Below are 11,422 nucleotides of genomic sequence, written 5' to 3'. Positions count from 1 at the left end.
GGTTGGTGTCTCAATCACCTTCTGTTTAGCACATTGCTTTCACTCAGTTTACCACAAATGTTCGCTCACTACTTGGAAGAGCAGTTGAACGGAATGGACAGTTTCTTGAAAGGAGGGTATAAAATGAACATCAACATAAGCAAAACATGGATAATGGAATGTAGTCGAAGTAAGTAGGGTAATGGTGAGGGAATTAGATTAGGAAATGAGACACTTAAAGTAGTAAAGGAGTTTTGCTATTTGGGGAGCAAAATAACTGATGATGGTCGAAGTGGAGAGGATCTAAAGTATAGACTGGCAATGGCAAGGAAAGCGTTCCTGCAGAAGAAAAATTTGTTAACATCGAGTATAGATTTAAATGTCAGGAAGTCATTTCTGAAAGTATTTGTATGGAGTGTAGCCATGTATGGAAGTGAAACGTGGACAATAAATAGTTTAGACAAGAAGAGAATAGCAGCTTTCGAAATGTCGTGCTACAGAAGAATGCTGAAGATTGGATGTGTGGATCACATAACTAATGAGGAGGTATTGAATAGAATTGGGGAGCAGAGAAGCTTGTGGCACAACTTGACTAGAAGAATTGATCGGTTGGTTGGACATGTTCTGAGACATCAAGGGATCACCAATTTAGTATTGGAGGGCAGCATGGAGGGTAAAAATCGTAGAGGGAGACCAAGACATGAATACACTAGGGAGATTCAGAAGGATGTAGGCTGCAGTAGGTACTGCGAGATGAAGAAGCGTGCACGGGATAGAGTAGCATGGAGAGCTGCATCAAACCAGTCTCTGGACTGAAGACTACAACAACAACTACTTCACCTCACATACAGATACACAAAATGTGGTGAAATCTGATCTGCACAGACACTTCTCACAACACACTGAATGAGAGGTGTCATGTTATTGTTTAACATGTTATTGTATAGCATGTTATTGTGTAACATGACACCTCTCATTCAGTGTATTGTCTCAGCGTCTTTGCAGATCACATTTCGCCACATTTTGTGTTTCTGTATGTGAGGTGAAGCAGTGAGCGGAAATTTGTGAAAGTGAAAGCAATGCACTAAACAACAGCTGATTGAGAGACCAAGCAGGGACACGAAACAGAACGGGAAATTTTGCAGATGACACGCTGTCAAAAAATGGACAAAAACGAGTACTAAAATCGATGTAGAATAATACAATTGAGTAAGCTATTTGTCCCACAGAAGATGACACATGTCTGGGTAAATATAAAAATAAACTAAATGTATTTGCATATGGCTGGTTTCCCAAACCACCCAGTTTTTAAATCTCAAGCACAGAAGAAATAATAGATGAGCTTCAAACCATAGTAAAATGAGCACCATGTAGATAATTTAAACAACATACAGCATAACTTTCATTGTTGACAGCCATGTGAGTTCGTCAGTGTGCTGAATCCGACTGAATGTAGAGAAAACGAGTTTCGTGCTATTATAAACATTTGCATTTGAAGTCCTGGACTGCTGCACAACCGAAACAGAATTGGATTAATTGAACTCTGACGCTCCGCTATAACTGAAGATCATATACACTGAATCACCAAACAAGCTGGTATAGGCATGCATTGGGGTTATTTGGGGAAGGAGACCAGATAGCGAGGTCAATGGTCTCATCGGATTAGGGAAGGACGGGGAAGGAAGTCAGCCGTGCCCTTTCAAAGGAACGATCCCGGCATTTGCATGGAGCGATTGAGGGAAATCAAGGAAAACCTAAATCAGGATGGCGGGACGATGGATTGAACAGTCGTCCTCCCGAATGCGAGTCCAGTGTATAGATTCAGAGATATGTGAACAGGCAGATACGGCGCTGCGATCGGCAACGCCTATAGAAGGCAACAAGTGCCAGCACAGTTGACAGTTGTTAGATCGGTTACTTCTGCTACAATGGCAGGTTATCAAGATTTAAGTGAGTTCGGAATGGTATTATAGTCAGCTCACGAGCAACAGGACGCAGCATCTCTGAGGTAGCGATGGAGTGCGGATTTTCCCGTGCGACCATTTCACGAGGATTCCGTTTAAATATCAACGACACTGCTGCGGCCGGAAAAATTCCTGTAAGAACGAGACCAACGGTAACTGAAGAGAATCGTTTAACGTGACAGAAGTGCAACCCTTCCGCAGATTGGTGCAGATTTCAATGCAGGGCCGCCAACAAGTGTCAGTGTGAGAAACATTCAACGAAATATCATCGATATGGTCTTTCGGAGCCGAAGGTCCACTCGTGTAGCCTTGATGACTGCGTGACACAAGGCTTTACGCCTCACCTGGACCCATCAACACTGACGCTGGACTGTTGATGAATGGAAATATGTTGCCTGGTCGGGCGAGTCTCGTTTCAAATTGTATCGAGCGGATGGACGTGGATCGGTATGGGATAACCTCATGAATCCATAGACCTTGAACGTTAGCAGGGTGCTATTCAAGCTGGTGGACGGTCTGTAATGGCGTGAAACTTGAGCAGTTGGAGTGATATGGGACCCCAGATGCAACTAGACACGACTCTGACAGGTGGCACATGGGTAAGCATCCTGTCTGATCACCTGCATCCATTGATTTCCATTGTGATTTCCGACGAACTTGGGAAATTCCAGCAGGATAGTGCGACACCCCACACGACCAGAATTGCTACAGAGTGGCTCCGGGAGCACTCTTCTGAGTCTAAACACTTCTGTTGGCCACCAAACTCCCCAGACATGAGTGTTATTGAGCATGTTTCGGATGCCTTCCAACGTGCTGTTGAGAAGATGTCTCCAAACCCTCGTATTCTTAGGGGTTTATGGACAGCCCTGAAGTATTCATGGTGCCAATTGCCTTCACCACTCACGCAGGGTTGTGTGGTGACACTTCGGCGTGCCCCCGGGGGCCCTAGACGATATTAGGCAGGTGTACCAGTTTCTTTGACTCTTCAGTGTACTTTGGTATTTTTTAATTTACACGTGGTTGGACATTTACCGAAGCCGGAGCTCCGGCCGTTAAACTGAGGTGACCAGTAGTGAGTCCGTTGACAAAATCCGTGATATGGTAGGGACAGACTGCCGGATAAATGTTGATGAGACTAATGAGACTGTAGGCATCTCAACTAAACTAGTGTATAATATCCTGCTCGGAGAATTGGCTGTGAAGTACCTGTGAGCAAGGTGGCTTCCGCGATTGCTCGCAGTGGACCAGAAACGCAAAACATTTCAACACAATGTCCCGCTACGTTCAATAACAATCCCCAAGCGTTGTTGTGCAGATTTGTGACTGTTGATGAGTCTTGTGTCCATTGTAACATGCCAAAGTTAAAACAATGGACAAAGAGTGGCGAAAGTGCAGTGAAGGAGGAAAAGGCCATTTTGTCACCTCGTAGAGCCATGGCCAATGTTTTTCATGATTCTCAACGAATAATCTTCATAGCTAACTTGGAAAAAAGCTCACCAGAATTGGATCTTATTAGGCTTTATTGTTGGATCATTTGAAAATGCTGTTGCCTGCAGAAAACCTAGGTTACCATGGGAAAAAGTTGCTCTTTCACCAGGATATTGCACCATCTCACAGATCAGCAGTAACAGTAGCAAGAATTCCTCATCCATCCTATTCACCCGACTTAACCACAAATGGGTTCTTTCTGTTCCCTAACCTGAAACGTTTGGTTGCCGGTAAGAAATTTTCAACAAATAAGAAAAAGATTTTTGTAGTCAATGAGTATTTTGCAGATTTTGACAGAACCAATTTTTTCGATGGGATGAAAAATCTGGAGGATTACTGAGCCAACGAAGACTATGTGGGGAAATAATGCGAGCTTTTTGCGAAACAAATATTTTTGTCTTTCTCTTTAAACGGACTTAACAAACCACCTTCGTATTACAAAACGGCCACCCAGTCATTCAGAGCTGTTTGCTGGTTACGTTCTTAAAGGCTTACAGAGAAACAAAAATTACTTTTCGAATATTTAAAATCATTGCTGGCCTAATTTATAAAACCTAAGCTGCTGTCCTAAGAGTTATAAGACGTATAATTTTGCATTAATTGTTTTATGCGGTAAGGCCAAATATTAAAGTTATAAACGATAACTGAGGGCCTGGTGAGGAGTAATGCCTCCGAAATTTTAATGTGAAAGTTGTTTAAGCTCTTTAAATAAAACAAGTACCATTTGCATTCAACTTCTTTATTCTTCGCGTCCACAAATTTGAGGCTTCTGCCGCTAAAGGGCTCCGCACTTTGCCAGCGCCAAGAAACTCAACCATTCTATAGTGACGGTATCTAAAAACTGATCTCTCGTTGGGAGAAACGTGTTCGTCGCCAAGTTGAATGTGTTGAGAAATATGTACGTAGACACGGCGAATAAAGGTGCAGAATGTTAATAATGATTTTTTATTGAAAAGCTTTAACAGTTTTCACGCAAAATTTTGGGACGCACTACTTTTCAACACGCCATCCTTCGGCACGAAGCAGCGTAACTCATAGCGCGCAAATTATCCTGACTATATTCATCCATCATTGGAAAATGTGATCACTTAACGACTTCATACCTACTGTACATATAATTTCAAACATTTTCGAAGCTTTTTTTCACTGACATTCCCGAGAAAAGAAAAATCACTCACGACGTTTTCCTTTTTCGATCAGTAGAACTGCAATTCGAGCACGACGTTTTAATTTATTAGTTGATGGCGAACAGTATCCACATATAACGCTGAAATAACCTGGAAAGTTATATCACAGTACATGACTCGGGGTGCATGACATCATAAACTTGGAGATGCGCAAAAGATTACGTTTCCTTAAAATAGCTTACTATCTACACTATATCCGACCCTGCAATCCCTCATTTGTAATGTAATCAGTCGCTTGAAGCTGTTTTCGAAACGGAAGTAACTTTCTTCAAATAATCGTGTGAACGGGGTTAGAAGACTCTCTCTCTCTCTCCATGAGTCATAGATACAAAAACGTGAGATGGAGAGACTGCAGACGATACAAAAAATCTACTCTAACCATTGTATCAAAGATAACTATCGGCACCTCTTGGTATCGATACGGTTGTTTTGATACTTTCCATTCTTTTGTGCGTACGACACTTTTTCAGTTGGCTACCACGACCCCACATACACACGACGATTTTTAAAAGCATACGAGTATAGATGCAGAAGACAGATTACTACAGTCACATACAGGTGTGATTTGGTCTCTACAAGTTGGAGACATCTAATAGGACACATGCTTTTTAGAAGCCTTTCAGGAACGTCAGCTGCTCCATTTTGGGCAGCGATTCTTCTGGAAGCTTAATTTAAAAGGACTGTAGGAAACTCATCGACACAATTTCCCCATCAACTGCCTCGTAGCCCTGCGAACTCAGCTGAAGGTTCGGCCCTCAGAGAATCGCACAGTGTCTCAGTCTGTCCTCCGCCATCTCCTCTCGCTGCTGACGGCCTGGTCTAAATGAAGTTATCTTCAGAAGTTAATTAACTTGTACGAATATGTACCTGTGACGTCTGCAGAACAAGGGCGCCTCCTACCGCCCCAAATTAACGGATTTTCTGTGAACTCAGCAGTTTCGTGCCCTTTCTTCTGCCTACCCACCCCCTTCGCACCACTTTTTTTTTTATTTCCCGCCCTTTCTGTGGCCATTCTTCGACTCTGAAGTGGTCGCGATATTAGCTGCTGTATCGCAGTCGTACGGGAGGTTTATTACTGGCCAACACAAAAGGCACAATCCTGCTATATGAATCTACAGGGTGCAGAGATGGGGGGGGGGGGGGGAGGCGGGGGAAGATCTTTAGGGAAGACGTTTAAAATGAAACTCGTTGGAAGGAATTGTGAAACCGTATCCCGCTGTAGCGAGTTCTGCCATATGGTCAGAGCCCACCATACAGAGACACGTTCTTGCAGCCACACTCGAAGTCTACGTTCTAATACGTAAAGTTGGGTTGCGTCAAAAATGTCAAGAATTTAAAATTTATAGCCTGTGTACTGGTCTTTAGGAATAAAATTATACACGAGGTTGAAAAACCAGAAAGACTTTGCTCTGAGGTAAACAACTAAAGTATAGGAATCCATATTTACTTGCTTGTTAACAAGAAAAACTATTCCTGACAGCAAAAATTTAAGCTGACAGTTACTGTAAAGGAAAACTGAAGGAATTGTTGGATAACGATCAGTCTAGTTTTAGGGGGTGTGCTTCGGATTGTTAGTTCTGATGTGGAGGTGGAACGGAAAGCAAAACCTCAGCGACTCAAATGGCTCTGGGCACTATGGGACTTAACTTCTGAGGTCATCAGTCCCATTAGAACTTAGAACTACTTAAACCAAACTAACCTAAGGACGTCACACACATCCATGCTCGAGGCAGGATTCGAACCTGCGACCGTATCAGTCGCGCGGTTCCGAACTGCGCGCCTAGAACCGCGAGACCAGCGCGGCCGGCAAAACCTCAGAGAAATCAAGTCACATTAATAAGATTTGTCAACCTAAAAAAGGGCTTAAAGGATGTAACATGTGCAAGATGTCTTACATACTAAGGAAAATAGGTGTAAGCTGCAGTGAAAAACGGGCATAAATGTAGATATAGATGACTGAGGACGTTGTACACAACAACATTACAACAACATTTACGACAGTTATAGACATTATTTAGAAATACCTTCTAGAATGTGCACAGAATAATCTGAATTTTCGCAAACAGCGAGGTGGTTGCGAATGGAACAGTTACCTTGGAAGTGTACAATAAATGTGCGATGGTTACTCGGAAAGTAATGAACGATCGGTCGCAAAATGAAAACCACAGTGAAAATCCAAAGAAGTTTTGCACAGGTGTGTTGGGCAGTGTCTCTAGCATGCAAGTCGATAGCATAATGTTGCTCTTTTTAGTTACGGGCACACAGGGGGCACATAAAGACAGATAGAAGAACAGTGTCTCCCGCGAAGTACAAGGGCCTGGTGAGAAATTTCTCCTGAGGCTATGCAGCCAATATTGCATAACTGTCATGCGTTTCCTTCTTCAGGACAATTCTCAGTCGCATTCAGCAATGGCAATGAAGACGCTTCTGCATCGTGTTCAGTTGGAAGTGTCTGATTACCCCCAATACAGCCCATAATTGTCTCCCTCTGAGTTTCATCTCTGCTCACATGAACCGCTGGCTATTAGGACCACATTTTGGCACAGACAACGAGCTGTAGGCCAGAGTAAAATAGTCCCTTATTCGGATCTCCGGGAGGGGACTACTCAAGAGGACGTCGTTATCAGGAGAAAGAAAATTGGCGTTCAACGGATCGGAGCGTGGAATGTCAGATCCCTTAATCTGGCAGGTAGATTAGAAAATTTACAAAGGGAAATGGATAGGTTAAAGTTATGTATAGTGGGAATTAGTGACGTTCAGTGCCAAATGTAGACTGGCAATGGCAAGGAAAGCGTTTCTGAAGAACAAAAATTTGTTAACATCGAGTATAGATTTATGTGTCAGGAAGTCGTTTCTGAAAGTATTTGTATGAAGTGTAGCCATGTATGGAAGCTAAACATGGACGATAAATAGTTTGGACAAGAAGAGAATATAAGCTTTCGAAATGTGGTGCTACAGAAGAATGCAGAAGATTAGATGTTTAGATCACATAACTAACAAGGAGGTATTGAATAGAATTGGGGAGGTGTTTGTGGCACAACTTGACCAGAAAAAGGGATCTTTTGGTAGGATATGTTCTGAGGCATCAAGGGATCAACAATTTAGTACTGGAGGGCAGCGTGGAGGGTAAAAATCGTAGAGGGAGACCAAGAGATGAATACACTAAGCAGATTCAGAAAGATGTAGGCTGCAGTAGGTAGTGGGAGATGAAGAAGCTTGCACAGGATAGAGTAGCGTGGAGAGCTGCATCAAACCAGTCTCAGGACTGAAGACCACAACAAGAACAACATACATATTATTCCATTTTGTTATTGAAATAACTTAACTACTGGTAGTCCTAGCACAGACTTTACCGACTATATTCTTCTTCTTATTCCACATCGCACAATTACTCGTATATGACTGAAGAGCATGTATACACTTAACACTAGCGACATCTGGCTGGTGAGCTTGCGCCATAAACATTTTGTTTTTTCTTGATGCATTAATACCAACAGCCGTATGTATTGTAGAAATTTATTTTATTTTATGAACTTCTACGTGCTACCAGTTTAGGCATTACATTGATGCTATCTTCAGGACCCTCTCGTCACAGCCGTAAAATCGCTATACACGGAAGGAGGCATATAACTGGATGCTTGAATCAATCGTCCTGCAACAGCTCTTGGTGGCCTAAACATGGCATCAATGTAATGCCGAAATTGGTAGCACGTAGAAGTTCATAAAATAAAATAAATTTCTACAATACATACGGCTGTTGGTAAATTATTGAATGCCAGCTGTTGTCCCACGATCCATAACGGATCAACGCAGATCAAATGTTTCGTGGCCGTGCTTGCCAGTAAGGTTTGACCACCAGCTCTGTTAACAAATTGACTCAAGTGTATAAGATATTTCATTTATGTGTGAAGATGCTGATCTGATTTTGTGTTTATTTATTTATTCCACTGTGATTAGATTATCTCAGGTTATGTTTTTAAAAAAGGTATGCCTCGTCATATTTAAAGCACATAATTTTGACATGTATGTAAGTAATAATTTTCATTTAGGCCGATTTTATTGTTGTAAGTTGTAGACAATCCATTAGTTTCATTTGCGTGTTTGTCATAATTTGCTGCAGATCTGAAGCTGGTCTTTGTTGACCGAAACCGGTAGTCTGACCACCTAACTAACATGTTTGCGATCACAGACGTGAAATAGATAAATTTACTCTAATGTAAAATTTTGCTGTACTTTATCGTAGGTTGTATAATCTTTAATATTCAGACATGGATGTGACTTACTGCTGTGCTGTATGCAAGAAAAACAGGGGTACTTCAGACTATTGGCGAATGTGATAAATCCGGTAATGTATATACCGACACTGTACAGAGATTCAGTTATAAAGAGATTCTAGTTAGCGTTTATCAGATCGCTGATCACTGTTGGCTACTATTGACGACTCGAAGCTCAGGACACTAAAATTTATAGGACTGTCATTGTGCAGTACGTCACAGAAAAAGCCTGCGCGAATAAAGACGTCGTATTGTGTGAAAGGTACTCAGCTCTCTTTGAAAAACAAAAAGGAAGAGAGAGAGAGAGAGAGAGAGAGAGAGGGGGGGGGGAAGGCAGAGAGAGAGAGAGAGACAAAGTGGTGAAAGTAACGTGGCAGAGGTTTTTATGCTCAAGTTATGTTAAATGGGGCGTCATCCGCTCCTTTTGTTCCCCACATTAACGCGCACAAACCTCGGGCAGAGAATAATGTGCTGGATTAGGGCGAGAAATCAACAAGTGAGACGTAAAAAGCTGCGTGCGGTAATGGGGAGAACATGCGTGAATCTGAATGCACTACGTTCACAGTGTTAGAGTGTGTGTGTGTGTGTGTGTGTGTGTGTGTCAGCGTAAGGGGGGGAGGGGGGGCAGAATACTCGCGGTACTCCCCTCGTGCACCGATTTTACAGGAGGCACTAAATTCCACCACGCTAAGGTCTCCATTTAATCAGCTTTGAATTACTGAGCGGTTCTGTGCGGATGCACTCCGTATTAAAACGCGTACCGTTCGGTTCACTTCGGTTTCGCATTTAATGTACTTTTTATCTCTAATTTCCATGCGGATTTTGCAAAGCCCTAGGTGACAGTCTTAAATAAGTCGAATTTAAGTACCTAAATTTTGGGATATAATGAAGGTAACGCGCTAAATATTTTACAGATAAGACACTCAAGCAAAATTATGAAATTATGAAGGTGGTGCACAAGTTCGTAGAGTTCCTGTTTGGCATTCCAATTATTGTGTGTTTGCTTATCGACTGCCATAATTTAGTAATAGTTCGCTGTTGTTATCTATTTAGATATTGTCATTTTGTCATTCGGAGATAATGAATAGAGCTGTGGATGATAGAAAATGGAATGCCATGTGGAGAAATCGAAACATTTCCGACATATTTTTCTTTTTGAGTTCAGTAGGGGGTTACGGTAGGGGACGCAACCAGTAACATTTGCTAATAACTGGCAACCGATACTGTACAATCCCAATAAAGTCATGAGATGTTCAATTGAATCGTTTATTAGAACATGTTACGCGTTTCGGGATTACACCCATTTTCAGATGTCACAAACTTCAACTCTCTGTTTCAAGACTGCTTATGTCGCAGTTATAGTCATATGTTATTGGACACTTACTTGGAGTTGTCAAGGCTGCATGCATGGTTGGTTAAGAAGGAGTTGAAGTTTGGGATGTCTGAAGATGTGTGTAATCCCGAAACGCGTAACATGTTGTAATAAAAGAGGCAACTGAACATCTCATGACTTTATTGCGATTGTACAGCACTGGTTGCCAATTGTTGTTGTTATTGTGGTCTTCAGTCCTGAGACTGGTTTGATGCAGCTCTCCATGCTACTCTATCCTGTGCAGCCTTCTTCTTCTCCCAGTACCTACTGCAGCCTACATCCTTCTGAATCTCCTTAGTGCATTCATCTCTTGGTCTCCCTCTACGATTTTTACCCTCCACGCTGCCCTCCAATACTAAATTGGTAATCCCTCCATGTCTCAGAACATGTCCTACCTACCGATCCCTTCTTCTAGTCAAGGTGTGCCACAAGATCCTCTTTTCCCCAATGCTAATCAATACCTTCTCATTAGTTATATGATCTACCCATCTAATCTTCAGCATTCTTCTGTAGCACCACATTTCAAAAGCTTCCATTCTCTTCTTGTCCAAACTACTTATCGTCCATGTTTCACTTACATACATGGCTACACTCCATACAAATTCTTTCAGAAACGACTTCCTGACACTTAAATCAATAATCTATGCTATCAAATTTATCTTCTTCAGAACGCATTCCTTGCCATTGCCAGTCTACATTTTATATCCTCTCCTTAGACAATCATCAGTTATTTGGCTCCCCAAATAGCAAAACGCCTTTACTACCTTTAGTGTCTCATTTCCTAATGTAATTCCCTCAGCATCAGCCGACTTAATTAGACTACATCCTATTATCCTCGTTTTGCTTTTGTCGATGTTCATCTTATATCCTCCTTTCAAGACACTGTCCATTCCGTTCAACTGCTCTTCCAAGGCCTTTGCTGTCTCTGACAGAATTACAATGTCATCGGTGAACCTCAAAGTTTTCATTTCTTCTCCATGGATTTTAATACCTACTCCGAACTTTTCTTTCTTTTATTGCTTGCTCAATATACAGATTGAATAACATCAGGAATGGGCTACAACTGTCTCACTCCCTTCCGAACCATTGCTTCCCTTTCATGGATGTGCGCAGGCGTTTATACCGGGAGTTCCTGCTTTATCTGGGCTCAGCCTTATA

This window comes from Schistocerca gregaria, chromosome 9 (genome assembly GCF_023897955.1).
Source record: "Schistocerca gregaria isolate iqSchGreg1 chromosome 9, iqSchGreg1.2, whole genome shotgun sequence".
In the NCBI taxonomy this organism is placed as follows: Eukaryota; Metazoa; Arthropoda; class Insecta; order Orthoptera; family Acrididae; genus Schistocerca; species Schistocerca gregaria.
Note: the sequence above shows the minus strand (reverse complement) of the source record.